The 16,375-nt window shown below is 37.1% G+C and overlaps 1 pseudogene; it reads left to right on the plus strand.

Annotated features, from left to right (window-relative positions):
- Nucleotides 1–5,431: 5,431 nt before the first annotated feature.
- On the plus strand, nucleotides 5,432–7,733 carry LOC144315516 (casein kinase I-like; annotated as a pseudogene).
- The last annotated feature ends 8,642 nt before the right edge of the window (nucleotides 7,734–16,375 follow it).

The following is a 16,375-nucleotide window of genomic DNA, read 5'->3' on the forward strand; positions in this document are numbered from 1 at the left end:
TTGAATAACTTCATATACCAAGACTGATCCTACTGAAAGGAAATAGCATCAGTCCTAGGGATATTCAGCATATCTAGGGCTACCCAGGAAGATGTCTCCAGATAAAGCAGCTAAGCTGTGTTCTTAGTCATACTAATTGCATGTGCTTGCCAGAATATTCAGAGGACCTGAGAGTCAATTTCAGAATATTAGTTCTTATTATTTATATTTGTGGGGTTTGTGTGTGTGTGTGTGTGTGCGTGTGTGTGTTTTAGTGTGAATTGAGTCATTCCCAGTGAGTAGTTTTGGCCTACTTGTGGTCCTTAGCTAAAAGGACCCCTCTAGGGACTATTGCATTTAGATATCTGGATTGAGTGGGCCCTGAATATTACTAATAATTATGGGGTTTCTGAAATTGAGTGAATGCTGTGTTAGCAGGGCTGATTTCTGTTTCAGTAGCAATTTATAGCTCACATCCTTTGAGAGATGCTGGGTAGAGTCCTTCCTTCCATACATTGCTTCTGAAATTATATGCTCTCATAACTTTAGGTTTTTTTGTAATCTTTGTTACATAATGCACAGAGGATTTATGAACATTCTTTTTAATTTTTTTTAAATTACTTTTTAAAATATTTTTATTATTTGAGAGAGAGAGAAATCACAAGTAGGGGAGAAGAGGGAGAGGGAAAAGCAGACTCCCCAAAAAGCAGGGAGCCTAACTTGGGGCCCCATTCCAGGACTCTGGGATCACGACCTAAGCCAAAGGCAGACACTTACCTGACTGAGCCACCCAGGCACCCCCTATGAACATTCTTGTAAACATTTTTAATATTTGTATAAAGGTGGTATTCCAGAAGCTATAAAGATACAGATTGATCTGTCTCTCTAACACCCCTGCACACATGTACACACATGTGCATGAAAGAAAGTGAACTCTTTTGGACAGAAGATCAGGGTAACACACAAACTCATGTGCCAGAGAGCCAATTCACAAATCTTCTTTTCTCTTTATCAAGACCTAACTTAGACTGCCACTCAGTGACTCACTGTCCAGTGGGTAACACAAATCCGACTATGTTACTCATCCACATAAAACCTTTAGTAACTCTTCATCACCTTTGGGATACAGCTCAAAGTCCATCATGTACCTACATCATGGACTTCATCTTCTGCCATTCCTGTCTCACATTTTATGCTTTAGTGGCAGCATACTGCTTCTGATTCCTTGCACATGTCACATAGTTTATTGCCTTCTTTTTTTGGCTTATCCTCTTCCCTTTAGAAGATCTTGAACTCATTTTCTCCTGATTATTCAAATTAGTGCTTAGTTCAAGTGCTGCCTCTTTTAGTAAGCCCTTTAAGATGATATCTGTCTCCTGTTCTTTCTCACTTCTATCAGGCCTTATGTTCTCAACTGCATGGGTGACGTGACCCTCTAAATTCCCACTGCACTCAATGCACATCACTGTGGAACACATTTTATTTGTCTTTCTCCTTCAATGGACTTCTAATAGTAGTTCTTTGAAGGCAGATGCTTTTTACTTCTTATTAACCGTTGAGTTTCCCATTTGATATATAGCAGGTGAAATGAGATTTAGCTATTTATTTAACTGAAATGATATTATCATTCAAAAAATAACAAACAGTCTTAAGAAGTCCAACAGAGCTTGTTATGACAGAACACATATTCTAATCTAATGTTGAAGTCTAATGAGAATGGTAAATTTGATCTGGTTTAATTTCCATTCATGTGGGTTTACTACCAAATTGGCAAACAAGTAGTATAAAAAAGGAAGAAATAGAGTCAGATGGAATGGATGGCCCACACAGACCTCTTCAGGGTCTCACTACCTCAGATTTTTAATACCTCAGTGTCTCCTTAGTTCTCTTAAAGTTCACTGGTCAGACTGTAGAACTGGGAGCTATTGGGATCCTTGCCTTTCATAACAGGAAGCTGAGGAAGAGGCCACATCAGCATGCAAGGGTCTTTCTACCACCACAAAGGGCCACAGATCCTTACTTTGCCACACACACACACACACACACACACACACACACGCTTTGGGGTTTTGTCAGTGTGTCATCAGGACAATAGCTAGCCTGGCCAAGGCCCAACCATCAACATATGTTTTCAAATGCTGGCAGAATGTAGTCTCAGTGTGTCATCAAATTCCAGACCAAGTAATATCTGAAAAGCAGAAATAATGTCCAAAGTCCTTTGTGGTTGTAACTCTGCCACAAACTACACAGATACTTTACTAAAGATCTCCCATAGCATTGTTCATGAGATTTACCATGTCTTAAAATTTGTCAGAATCATGTTCAAGTTACATATATTTAGAATTAAAATAATCTCTTAGATTCTAGCAACTAAGAAAACATTATAAAAGAAAATAGAAACCCATAAGAAATAATAAAAGGTCAGACTGAGGTTTTTGGTACTTTGTTAATAAAAGCCATGGAAATATGAAGAAGGGCTGATAGATGCAATTTTACACATGTCACAAGAGAGGGAACATTTTGTATCTCAGAAAGTGATATTGCACATTTGGTTTTCCTTAAAAGGTTTGTGAGTGTGTTTGGGGAAGAAAAGTGGTGACCTCTGACTAAAAATTTATGCTTTTTGAGTATATAAAGTATCCTTCTTGGAACACTTAAAATAACTAAAGATTCTAGATGATGCAGTGTGATTCATGCTGTCTCAGTGGAATTATATATGCTTTCCCTGTCTTCAGACACTTCGTTCTGGTCTAGTCATTCAGTAACCATTAGTGATTATTGTTATCTTTTTATGATTCTAGATTTTTTTTAAGTTGAAGTATAGTTGACATACAATATCATATTAGTTTCAGGTATAAACATAGTGATATAACATTTATATGTATTATGAAATGATCAACGTAAGCCCAGTTACCATCTCTCACATACAGTTATTACAGTATTATCACGAGTACTCCCTATGTTGTATTTTATATCTCTATCCCTTATTTACTTTAAAACCAAAGGTTTGTACATCTTAATGCCCTTCACTTATTTTGCCCAACTCCCACTCCTCTTCCCCTCTGGAAATCACCAGTTTGTTCTATGTATTCATAAATCTGATTCCGTTTGTTTTGTTGTTTGTTTTGGTTTTTAGATTCCACATGAATTGAAATCATATGGTAATTCTATTTTTCTTTTTGATTTATTGTAGTTAGCATAATAGCCTTGGGATCCATCTGTGTTATCACAAATGGCAAGATGTTATTCTTTTTTGTCGCTGAACAGTATTCCATTGTATATATGCCAGATCTTCTTTATCCATTCATCAGTTGGTGGACACTCAGGTTTTTTCCACATCTTGTCTATTAAAAAAATGTTGCAATGAGTTGCCAGATTGTAGGTTATTTAGTTCTATTTTTAATTTTTTGAGAAACTTCCATATTGTTTTCCACAGTGGCCACATCAATTTATATTTCCACCAAGAATATATGAGTTTCCTTTTCTCCACATCTTTCATATTTTTTCATAAATCAATGTCTTATAGTTTTCACTGTATAGATGTTTCACCTTTTTGGTTAAATTTGTTCCCAAATATTTTATTTTATTTTTTTGATGCAATTGTAAATGGACCTTTCTAATTTCTTTCTTTTTTTAAGTATTTTATTTCTTTATTCGAAAGAGAGGAGAGAGCGAGCATGAGTAGCAGGAGGGGCAGAGGCAGAGGGAGAGGGAGAAGCAGACTCCTTGCTTAGCAGGGAGCCTGACGTGCAGCTCGATCCCAAGACCTTTGGATCATGACCTGAGCTGAAGGCAGACACCTAACTGACTGAGTCGTTCCGTTCAGGCACCCCTCTATTTTTCTCTTTCTGATTATTAGTATACAGAAATATGCAAAAGATTTCTGTATATTAAGTTTTTATCCTGCAACTACTGAATTCATTTATTAGTTCTAATAGCTTTTTGGTGGAGTCTTTAGACTTTTATGTCTATCATGTCATGTTATATGCAAATAGTGGCAGTTTTACTTCTTCCTTTTCAATTTAGATGCTTTTTATTTTTCTCATCTGCTTTTTGTTGCTAGGATTCCAATATTATGTTGAATAAAAGTGGCAAGAGTGGGCATCCTTGTCTTGTTCCCGATCTTAGAGGAAAAGCTTTCAGCTTTTACATAGAGATTGTTAACTGTGGGATTTCCATATATGGCATTTATTATGTTGAGGTAGGTTTCCTGTATACCCACTTTGTTGAGAGTTTTTAATATAAATAGGCGTTAAATATTGTCAAATGCCTTTTCTGCATCTATTGAGATAATCATATGATTTTTATTTTTCACTTTGTTAATGTAATATATCATGGTTGATTTGTGTTTGTTGAACCATCTTGGCGTCTTTCAGTAAATTTTGCTTGAGTATGGTGTATGAGTCTTATAATGTATTTTTGAATTTAGTTTGCTAGTAGGTTTTCTTTTCTTTCTTTTCTTTCTTTCTTTCTTTCTTTCTTTCTTTCTTTCTTTCTTTCTTTCTTTCTTTTTCTTTCTTTCTTTTTTAGGATTTATTTATTTATGAGAGAGAGAGAGAGAGAGAGAGGCAGAGACACAGGATCGTGCCCTGGACGAAAGGCAGGTACCAAACCACTGAGCCACCCAGGGATCCCCGCTAGTAGTTTGTTGAAGATATCTGCATCTGTGTTCATCACAGGTATTAGTCTGTAATTTTCATTTTTTGAGATACCTTTGTTTGGTTTTGGTATCAGGGTAATGCTGGCCTCATACAATGAATTAGAAGTGTTCCTGCTCTTTAATTTTTTGAAATCGTTTAAGAAGGATAGGTCTTAATTCTTTGCTAAAAGTTTAGTAGAATTCACCTGTAAAACCATCTGGTCTTGGACTTCTGTTGGGAGTTTTTTGGTTACTGATTCAATTTCATTATAAGTAATTGGTCTGTTTCAGATTTTCTATTTTTTCCTGATTAGACCTTAGAGGAATGTATGTTTCTAGTAATTTACACATATGTTCTAGGCTGTCCCAATTTGTGGGTGCATAATTAATTGTTCATACTAGTCTCTTATTTTTTTTTTCATACTAGTCTCTTATAATCCTTTGTGTGGTGTTGTAACTTCTCTTTAGTTCTGATTTTATTTACTTGGCCCCTCTTTTTTTTTTTTTTTTTTCTTGTTGAGTCTGGCTAAAGGTTTGTCAATTCTGTATATCTTTACAAAGAATCAGCTCTCAGTTTTATTGATGTTCTCTATTTTTTCAGTGTCTCATCTATGTCTTCTCAGATTTTTATTATTTCCTTTCTTCTACCAACTTTATGCCTTATATTTTTCTAGTTTATTCAGGGTGTATAGTTAAATTTTTTTTATAGTTTAATTTTTTAGTGAGGTGTTGGCTGGAGCCGGAGGAACAAGATGGCGGCGTCGGCGAGGGCGTCGGGCGGGAGCCGGCCGTGGCGGGGCCAGCGATATCACCGCCGTAAACCACCGCGCCACTTTTCCAGCTCGCGACGTCGCCGTGAAAGTGAGCCCGGCGGCCGCCCAGAAACGAGTGGCCGGGTCTGGTGCGCGCGAGAACCGCCCGTCGCAAACTGCGGCCCCTGACTGAGCCGCGGTGGTCGGTTCCGCTCGGCCGATTCCGGGCCCCGTAACGCCTTGGAAGAGCCAACGTTGTCCGTTTCCTGCCGCCCTCCGCCGCAGCCTCGTTCCGCGGACGTGCCGCAGAGGCCTCCGTGCTCCCCTCAGAGGTGTCGGCGCTCGGCCCCAGCCTCCACCTTGGTCTCTCAGGATGGCGGGCAGCGGCGGCTCCAAGGCCGAATTCACTGCCGGAGGGAAATACCAACTGGCACGGAAGGTCGGGTCTGGCTCCTTCGGGGACGTTTATCTGGCGATCAGCATTACCGACGGCGAGGAAGTGGCAGAGAAGCTAGACTCTCTCAGGAGGCCAGGCATCCCCAGCGGCTATACGGCAGCCGACTCTGTGAGATTCTTCAAGGCGGGGTGGGCAACCCCCACGTACGGAGGTATGGTCAGGAGAGACTGCGGTGTGCTAGTTATGGATCTTCTCGGACCCGGTCTCCAAGACCTCTTCAATTTCTGTTCAAGAAGGTTCCCAATGGGGCAGCCCGGGTGGCTCAGCGGTTGGCGCTGCCTTCAGCCCAGGGCGTGATCCTGGAGACCCCGGATCTAGTCCCTTGTGGGGCTCCCTGCATGGAGCCTGCTTCTCCCTCTGCCTGTCTCTCTCTCTCTCTCTCTCTCTCTCTCTCTCTGTGTGTGTGTGTCTCTCCTAAATAAATAAATAAAATCTAAAAAAAAAAAGAAGGTTCACAATGAAAACTGTACTTACGTTAGCTGACCAGATGATCAGTACAATTGAGTATGTGCATACGAAGAATTTTACAGAGACCTTAAACCAGATAACTTCCTAATGGGTATTGGGCGTCACTGTAATAAATTATTCCTTATTGATTTTGGTTTGGCCCAAAAGTACAGAACAACAAGGCAACACATACCATACAGAGATGATAAAAATCTCACTGGCCCTGCCGGATATGCTAGCATCAACGCACATCTTGGTATTGAACATCATCGCCGAGATGACATGGAATCGTTAGGGTATGTTTTGATGTATTTTAATAGAACCAGCCAGCCACGGCAAGGACTAAAGGCTGCAACAAAAAAGCAAAAATATGAAAAGATTGGTGAAAAGATATACACTCCTGTCGAAGTTTTCTGTAAGGGGTTTCCTGCAAAATTTGCCACGTATTGTCGTGGGCTATGCTTTGAGGAAGCCCCGGATTACCTGTATCCGAGGCAGCTATTCCGAATTCTCTTCAGGACCCTGAACCACCAGTGTGACTACACATTTGATTGGACAACGTTGAAGCAGAAAGCAGCACAGTAGGCGGCCTCTTCAAGTGGGCAGGGTCAGCAGGCCCAAACCCCCACAGGTTTCTAACCGTGAATTGAGGAACAGAAGAAGCAGAGCAGATGATTGGAGCAGCGTTTGTTTCTCCCCAGTTCTAGGAATTTTTGTTCATATGTACACTAGCCAGTGGTTGTGAACAACCATTTACTTTGTGTAAAGAACTTAATTTGAGTATAAACTGGCTCTGGGCAGCATTGGTGATGCCGTGTCCCGAGTTGTAACTGTGAATATTAACTGAGATAGTGAAACATGGTGTCCAGTTTTCTATTGCATTTTTTCAAGTGGAAAAGTTAACAAAATGGTTGACACAAATTGGTGGAGAAATTGTGCATAAGCCAATTTTTTGTTAAATCTTTTGAACTACACTGCTTTGAGATCTCATTTCAGAAGAACGGCATGAACAGTCTTCAGCTACAGGTGTGATGGTTGTAAATGCTCACAATTGTGCATTCTTAGGGTTCATCCATCCCTGGGGTTTGCAAGTTATTCACTTAAAACATTCTTAAAATGGTTGGCTTCTTGTTTGCCAGCCAGCTGATATGGTAGCAACCAAAGATTCCAGTGTTTGAGCAGGTGAAAGACCCTGCCTGCTTCCGTGTGCTAGAAATAACACCATCTAAAGTGAAGACTTCAGAAAAACTTAGTGACTACTAGATTATCTTTAGGATTCTGCATTAACTCTATAATGTTCTTGGTATTAAAAAGCATATTTGTCACAGAAGTTTAGTTAACATCTTACAAGTGAACATGTATGTATGTTGCTTAGATAAATGTAATCACTGTAAATAAACATCTATATGATCTGGGATTCTGTTTTTATTTTGAAATGAGAGCTTTTTTACAAGTTCATTAAAAACTAAAAACTGAAAAATTTTTATTGAGATTTTTCTTTTATCGTGAGATAGGCCTGAATCACTATAAACTTCCCTCTTAGAACTACATTTACTGTACCCCATAGGTTTTGGAACATTGTGTTTCCATTTTCATTTCTCTCCAGGTAATTTTTAATTTCCTCTTTGATTTCTTTGTTGACTCCTTGGGTGTTTAGTAGCATGTCTTTTAGCCTCCATCTGTTTGTGTTTTGCTAGTTTTTTTTTTATTGTGATTGATTTCTAGTTTCATATTTCTGTGACAGGAAAAAGATGCTTGATATGATTATAATCTTTTAAAAATTTTTGAGACTTGTTTGTGGCTTAATATGTGATCTATCTTGGAGAATGTTTCATGTACATTTGAGGAGAATGTGTATTCTGCTGTTTTTGGTTGCAGTGTCCTCTATTTATGAATTAAGTTTATCTGGTTTAATGTGTTATTTAAGGTTGATGCTTCCATAGTAGTTTTCTATTTGGATGATCTACCCATTGATGCAAATGGGATGTTAAAGTCTATTAGTATTTTTGTATTACTTTCAATTTCTCCCTTTGTGTCAGTCGGTATTTGCTTTATATATTTAGGTGCTCCTGTGTTGAGTGCATAGACATTTATAATTGTTATACCCTCTTACTGGATTGAGCCCTTTTCCTTTATATAATACCTTCTTTGTCTCTTTTTGCAGCCTGTTGTAAAGTCTAATTTATCTGATATAATTAATGTTACCCCAGCTTTCTTTTCATTTTTTTTACATGAATATCTTTTTTCATCCTTATACTTTCAGTCTGTGTGTCTTGAGGTCTGAAGTGAATCTTTTGTAGCAACATACAGATGAATCTTGTTGTTGCTGTTTTTTAATCCATTTAGCCATGTCTTTTGATTGGAGCATTTAGTTTATTTGCATTTAAAGTAATTATTGATAGGTATGTACATTTTCCCATTTTGTTAATTGTTTTCTGCTTTTTGCAGTTGTTCTCATTTTTCTTTTTCTCTTGTTTTCTTCCCTTGTGATTTGATGACTTTCTTTAGTGTTATGCTTGTATTTCTTTCTTTGTTTTTTTTTAATGTATCTATTACAGGTTTTTGGTTTGTGGTTACCATGAGGTTCACAAACAACAATGTATCTATATAGCAGTCTGTTTTAAGTTGATTGTCACTTAAGTTTGACTGCATTCCAAATGCACTACATTATTACTCCCCCCTCATGTTTTATGTTTTTGATATTATATTTTATATATTTTTATTTTGTTTTTTTTCTTAGCTAATTTAGATATATTTGATTTTACTAATATTGTTTTTTATTTTTTTATTTTATTTTTTATTTTTTAAATTTTTTTATTTATTTATGATAGTCACACAGAGAGAGAGAGAGAGAGAGGCAGAGACAGGCAGAGGGAGAAGCAGGCTCCATGCACCGAGAGCCTGATGTGGGATTCGATCCCGGGTCTCCAGGATCGCGCCCTGGGCCAAAGGCAGGCGCCAAACCGCTGCGCCACCCAGGGATCCCTAATATTGTTTTTTAACCTTCATACTACCTTTATGAGCGATTGATCCCCTACTATATACCTCTACTAAATCTTCTACTAAATATATATCCTATATATTTTCTTTTATGAGTGAGGTTTTTATTTCTAATTTTCAACTACTAGTTATGGCCATTTGTCTTTCACTTAAAGAAGTTCCTTTGAGGGATGACTGGGTGGCTCAGTTGGTTAAGTATCTTTGGCTCAGGTCATGATCTCAGGGTCCTGGGATTAAGCCTGGAGTCAGGCTCCCTGCTCAGCGGGGAGTCTGCTTCTCCCTCTCCTTTGCCCTCTGCCGCCCCCCCCCCCATTTGTGTTTTCTCTCTCTCAAGTAAATAAATAACAACTTTAAAAAAAGGAGTTCCTTTGATATTTATGTAAGTCTGGGTTAGTGCTGATGAACTCTTTTCCTTTTGTTTGGGAAACTCTACCCCTTTTTAAATTCTGAATAATAGCCTTGTTGTGTAGACGATTCTTGGTTGTAGGTTTTTTTCCTTTCAGCGCTTTGGATATGTAGCGACACTCCCTTCTGGCTTACAAAGTTTATGCTGAACTATCAGCTGATTGTCTAATGGTGCTTCTTTGTATATAATTAGTTTTTTTTTCTCTTGCTTCTTTTAAAATTCTCTTTATCTTTATTTTTTGAGATTTTATTTATTAGTGTGAACCTCTTTGAGTCCACCTTGTTTGGAGCTCTCCATGCTCCTAGACCTTGATGTCTGTTTGCGTTTCCAAGTTTGGGAAAGTTTCAGCTATATTTCTTCAAATAAATTTTCTGCCCCTTTCTATCTCTCTTCTTTTGGAATGATATAATGCAAATATTAACTATTCTTTATGCTATCCTACAGGTCCCTTAAATAATCCTCATTTAAAAAATTTTTCTTTCTTTCTCTGTCTTTTTTCTTTTTCTCTCTCTTTTTCTTTCTCTCTCTCTCTCTCTTTCTTCTTTCTTCTGTTCAGTTTGGGTGATTTCTATTAACCTGACTTCCAGATTGATGATTTGTTCTTCTGCACCATCTGATCTGATATTGATTCCCTCTAGTATTTTTTTTTAATTGTAGTTATTGTATTCTTCAGCTATGATTTTTTTTTAGCTATGATTATTTTTTTAAAGTTTTGAAGTTCTCACTATGTTCATCTGTTTTTCTCCTTAGTTCAGTGAGCATCTTTATTTTTATTTTTAAAAATATTTTATTCATTCATTCATTCATTCATTCATGAGAGACACAAAGAGAGAGAGGCAGAGACACAGGCAGAGGGAGAAGCAGGCTCCATGCAGGGAGCCTGATGTGGGACTTGATCCCAGGACTCCAGGATCACACCCTGGGCCGAAGGCAAATGCTCAACCACTGAGCCACCCAGGCGTCCCAGTGAGTATCTTTATAATCATTACTTTGGACTCTTTATCAGGTAGATTACTAATCTCTATTTTGTTTAGTTCTTATTTTGAGGTTTTGCTTTGTTCGTTTGTTTGGAACATATTTCTCTGTCTTGTCATTTTTCCTGAATCTCTGTGTTTCTATGTATTAACTAGATTAGCCATGTCTCTCAGTCTTGAAGATGTGGCTTTATATAGAAGGTGTACTGTGGGGTCCAGAAGTACAATCTGCTGGTGACTAGAAGCAGGTATTCTAGGGGTGTCCCATCTGTGGGCTGTATGCACCCTCCTGTTGTGGCTGAGCTGTGACTATTGTGGGCATGATGGTAGGTGAGGCTAGCCCCTAGCATGACTGGCTATGATGCTTGGCCACCTGTTGTAGTGTACTAATAGACAAGGCTGGCTTCCCCAGGAGCCATTTTACATGTTTGTTGGTCTTGGCCTTGGCTGAAGTTGTCAACCAGGTGTTGGGCAGGTCTGCTTTGGAGAGAGTGTGTACTGGTGTGGGCCTGCAGGGAAACACTGGGGTGTAGCAAGTGGCGCTTGCAAGATAGATGGAGGATGTCAAAAATTGGGACTTGGCTGGGACAACTAGGTAGAAGGATAGTTTAAAAAAAAAAAAAAGCCATGTAGCACTTCTGTTGATGGTAATTTCAATAGATTTCTGCCCCTCTGGTATATGCACTAACATTAGTCAGCAAATCTCCTTTATGTATGGTCCAGGTGCTTTTCTAACTGCTGCCTTTGTGCTGGGTCTCAGAACAACTGGATTTGTGTATGAACCTTTCTGGAGTAGAGCCTTGGTTTCCTGTGGCCTTCCAACTCTCCTCAAGTTAAGCCCTGTTGATTTTCAAATCTCATTCTCCTGGTACATGTCCCTAGAGATAGGGTACTCAATGTGGGGCTTGAACCCCTTGCTCCTTAGGGAGGACCTTCATGTTTGTGATAACCTCCACACTTGTGGGTCACCATATGGGGGTATAAGTCCTAACTAGATTACATCCCAGCCCCATCTACCCTTCTAATGTGTCTTTATATTTACACCTTTAGTTGTGGAAAAGCTGTTCTGCTAGTCTTCAGGTTGTCCTTGGAGAGTGTTGCTCTATATGTACAGTTGACCCTTAAATAACATGGGGTTTCATTGTGTGTGTCCACTTATACTTGAATTTTTTGATAAGTATAGTAAACTACTGTAAACGTATTTTCCTTATGATTTTTTCTCAATTTTTTCTAGCCTTATTCTAAGAATATGGTGTATAATACATATAGCATACAGAATATGTGTTAATCATCTGTTTATATTATCAGTAAGGCTTCTAGTCAATAGTAGGCTATTAGTTTTTGGGGAGTCAAAAATTATATATGGATTTTGGGCTGTGCAGAGTGTTAGCACTCCTAACTTCTGTGTTGTTCAAGGGTCAACTGTAGTTGTAGTATTGATGTGTCCATGGAATTGGTAAGCTCAGGATCTTTGCTGGCATCTTGATCAAGATTTCTCCCATTAGTAATTTTATTGTGGATTTCTGAAAGGTTTGCAAGGTTGAACAAAGTTAGCTGGAGAATTAAGCTATTGGATTTAATGTATATTTAAAAATCTATATCATGGTGTATTAGAATTTCAAATCTTTCTCTCTGCAATCTTACCAGTTTTATTTCCTGTTCCTCCCCAACCACTGCCCTTTGTTATATTGGGTTTCTTCTCTCTTTTTTTTTTTTTCCTGCATTGTCCTGAGAACTTGCTATGCTTATTTTTTTGTTCCTTTGCTTATGCTATTTTTCCATAAGTGAGCTGCTCTTTCCCTTTCTGCTTTTCATATTTAAGGTCTGGGTATTCTTCAGGTTAAAGTTTATTTACTAACTCCTCTATCAGTTTTCTTTGAGTTCTCATTCCTTTCTTCTCAAACTATTTTAACAATTGCCTTTTTTTTTATACCTTACCTTTTTAGTTATAATTATTAACTGTTTTAGGTGTATGTGTTGGCCTTAACAAATCTCCACAGTAACTTCTTTCCTTGATATATTGATTCTGTATTGTCTCCTTAACCAAATAGTGAACTCTATTAAGGGAGAGGCTAATTTTTGGAACTACTTATAATGTCTACAATGGTAAAAAGTATACAGGTAGCTAAGTATGTATGAATTGCTGAAAAGAATCAAAGCTGAGATTTTAGAAATCTAAGACTTTTATTTTCATAGAGAAGACACAGATACATGTTCAGAATGAAATAATTTGTATTCACAAAAATTAATTTCATTATATAAATTTTTTTGCTTGTCTACTTACACATGAATGCCTACAGAATGAGAAAATGACTAAATGGATTGTAAATTGAATTCTCAGCAGCAGCCTAAATGGAGGCTGAATTCTAAAAACTATAGTTTATATTAAAATACCTACCATAAAAACAAAAATCTTAGACTGGCTATAACCCCTGTATTTGACTTTGCTTATCTTCTCTTCTGGGGGGATTTATCTGGGGAAAGGATAAAAAGTCAGGAGGGCAAAGAGCAAATATAATAAAGAGAGTGCCACCTGTCATTGAAGGTGAAACAGATTAACTAATAATTTCCACCATTGGAAACTGATTTTGAAATTTTTGACATGTTTGAGAGTAACAGTTAATGAGTTTATTGGTTCCTTTTCTGAATCATATCCTTTGTTAAGCCCACTGCTCCCAGGGGAGGTGAGATTTATTGTTAGAGAAAGACAGTCCACACATTTATATACGCTTAAGCTTTGATTGAACAGTGTGGACCATTCTGAGAACTACCAGGCCAGACAGAGTGTTATCTTTTATTGTATTCTGTCTTTACTTCCCTATAGATTTCTTTAAGCTGAGTGTCTCTATGTTGGTATCTTAGTAGCTGAGCAAATGCACCACCAGTGACCAGCTGTGTCTTTTTAGGGTTTATTGTGAAGGAGTTGCCAGACCAGTAATGCATCACTTTGCATTGCTTCCCTTCTTTTCAGCTTTACTTATAGTTTTCCTTACTTTTGCTTCCTGGGGAATTGTATGCTCCAGATGAATCTTAAGAGCTTCCTCTTGCCTCAATCTATTTTTTTAGGGTACTTTGGCTAATGTAGTTTAAAGTGACTTGCTTACATGCTTGTCCCTTCTGGGAGACTGTAAATCCCTTGAAAGCAGAAACCATGTCATAGTGTTTGTTATATCTGCCTTAGGAACTGCATAAAATAGGCCAGAGGTCCATGTTCATATAACAGAATTATACTAACACATGAAAACATAGGGAATTATAGAATAAAAATGTTCTTTATAAAATAGATACCTTCAAATATTATTATTAAAAAAACTTTAATCTTATTGGCTAACATTTAAAAATTATTTCTTGCATATTAAATATAACACACTATTTAGCTAATAGATAAATTAAGAAAAAGAAAGTTTTACTAAGCATATAATTTAAAGCTGCAGTGGTATTTTTACCATTTGGTTATTGCTACCAGTAAGATAGTTCTTATAAAAAAATGAATCCTAAAAAAATTGAAATCTGTGTAATACAGTTTTTTTTTCTTTTTTTTCTTTTGAAATCTGCATAATAAACTTAAACATCTTAGGATTTGGCTGTCTCTGAAAGATAAAGGGTAAACATCAAGTAATAAGCATCTAAGAGCTTTAACAGGAAATAAAGGCAGAAAGCCCTTTACATTAATAAAAAGAGAAGCCTAAATAAGGCCAGGTTGGGAATAGAGAAAATCTCAGCACCTTCTGTAGAATTTGCAAAAAACCACTGATCCCAAATATCTATCTTACTTAACTTAGTCCAGAACTAAGCTCGAACAAAATAAGTTAATTTCCCAAATTGAATTCATAATGGTGAAAGAAATTTTGCAATTACAGATAAGAGTATGGTGGGAAGATTGTAAACTCAGTAATTAAGATTGAGAATATATGTTGATCATGAATGCTGCATATTTGGGGCTATAAGACTAGGTGTGAGCCCTATATGACTGCATTCAAGTTTGGGCATGGATTAAACAAAGTGCACACTTTAGGAATTTACACCACATTTTGACCATTAGGTCTACCCTTTTAACTTTTATATCCAGCTTTGTGTCAGAGAATTTGTTTATGTGTATTGAAGGAAGGTTCCAGACCAAGAGAGCCAATAGTAATATTGCACTTAAAAAAAAAAAAGAAAAGAAAAAGCTCTTAACAGATGTATATGGAAAATTTTCTAAATTTTAGAACCCCAACTTAAGCATTTCAGGAAATCTGATTTTTTTAGAATGAAAAATGGAAGTTTTCCATGTGGGAAATGTGAAGGAATAAAGATACCCATTTTTATTGAGCTAGAAGCTTTGTATGTATTATCTCACTGAATTTTGGTAACAGTCTTCTGGAGTTAAGTATGAGAGTTCACATTGCATAGCTGAGTAAACAGGGCTGAGGCACTTTTACTTTCACAGCCACCCAGTCAGTAATTTGTAGAGCTAGACTACAAAGCCTGGCCAACTGACTCCAGAAACTGTCCTTTTGGCAATGTCATGCTGCCTGGTTATCACTAACTGTTGGCAGAATTTAAGAATTAAATTAAAAGATTTAATCTTACTAAATGCTTCATTCTCATCCATAGGACAGCTGTGAATTTGTCAGTCTTTTACTCTGTCATTGGGTTATTTTTCTGTAAACTGGACTGGCCTGAAGAATTGGCATGAAAGAGTGGGAAGTAGGACTTGGATACTATTAGGGTTCTCTAGAGAACAAAATGAACCATCATAGATAATGTAGTCTTTGCCAACACTGATTGTTGGTTAGTAGACCATCAACATCTTTGGTGTGCACCTGAGTTTAGTAATAAAGCTAGTTTCAGCCTAAGATAATGGTGATGCCTGAAGTTACGCCTTCAAATTCTGCATCTTGTTTTTGCCTGTAGTTCTTCTAGGTTTGGTACCAATATTTATGTGATTCTTATTTTGATACAATATAATGTAAAGAACCATATATCTATAGCTCAATGAAAAAGCCACAGAGATATTTTGCCTGTAAAATATACTCAATTATTCTGCTTTCTGAATGCTTGTCTTATAAATCTATTATTGTAAAAATATTCTCTACTGTTGGAATGTCTGCTTACCACTGAAAAGCAAAGTGCGTTGTTTTCTAGGACGGATGTCTCATATTGGAAATGGTCTATGTTTTGTAAAATCTTGCAAGCAAACACACACCATTGCTATTATTAAGCATGTGTGTATGTATGTAAATGTCTTTAACATTAGTTTAAAAATCAAGGTATTCTTTTTTCCCTTTTTATTTTAACATACGTTTATACTGTTTTCTTTCTATAGAAACTACAAATATCATCATGCAGAAATTTCACTTCTTCAGTTTCTTGAGCTCATAGGTCACATTGCTTTTTTACTGGAATCTCTACCTGGCTCAGTAACCAAGGCAACAAATCCCTGGTTAATGATTCACTAGAAATTCACTGTGGAGGTGGCTTATTAGTTTTTTTCCCCAAGAGCTGGGATAAAAAGCTTGCTTGTGATATTTTCATCTATTTCTCCTTTCTCTCTTACTTGAGATCTCGACAACCTAAAGTAAACTTAATTAAAATCAATAGACAAAAATATCTAGCGCTTTAAATTACTATTTTGGGACTCATAGTGTTTGTATATATAAATATAGAATATTAATAAGCTTAAGAGTATTTTATTTTATGACTCTACTTCTTTCAGTTTGCATTTTCGATGAGTACATA

Source organism: Canis aureus, chromosome 6 (genome assembly GCF_053574225.1).
Source record: "Canis aureus isolate CA01 chromosome 6, VMU_Caureus_v.1.0, whole genome shotgun sequence".
NCBI classification, from domain to species: Eukaryota; Metazoa; Chordata; class Mammalia; order Carnivora; family Canidae; genus Canis; species Canis aureus.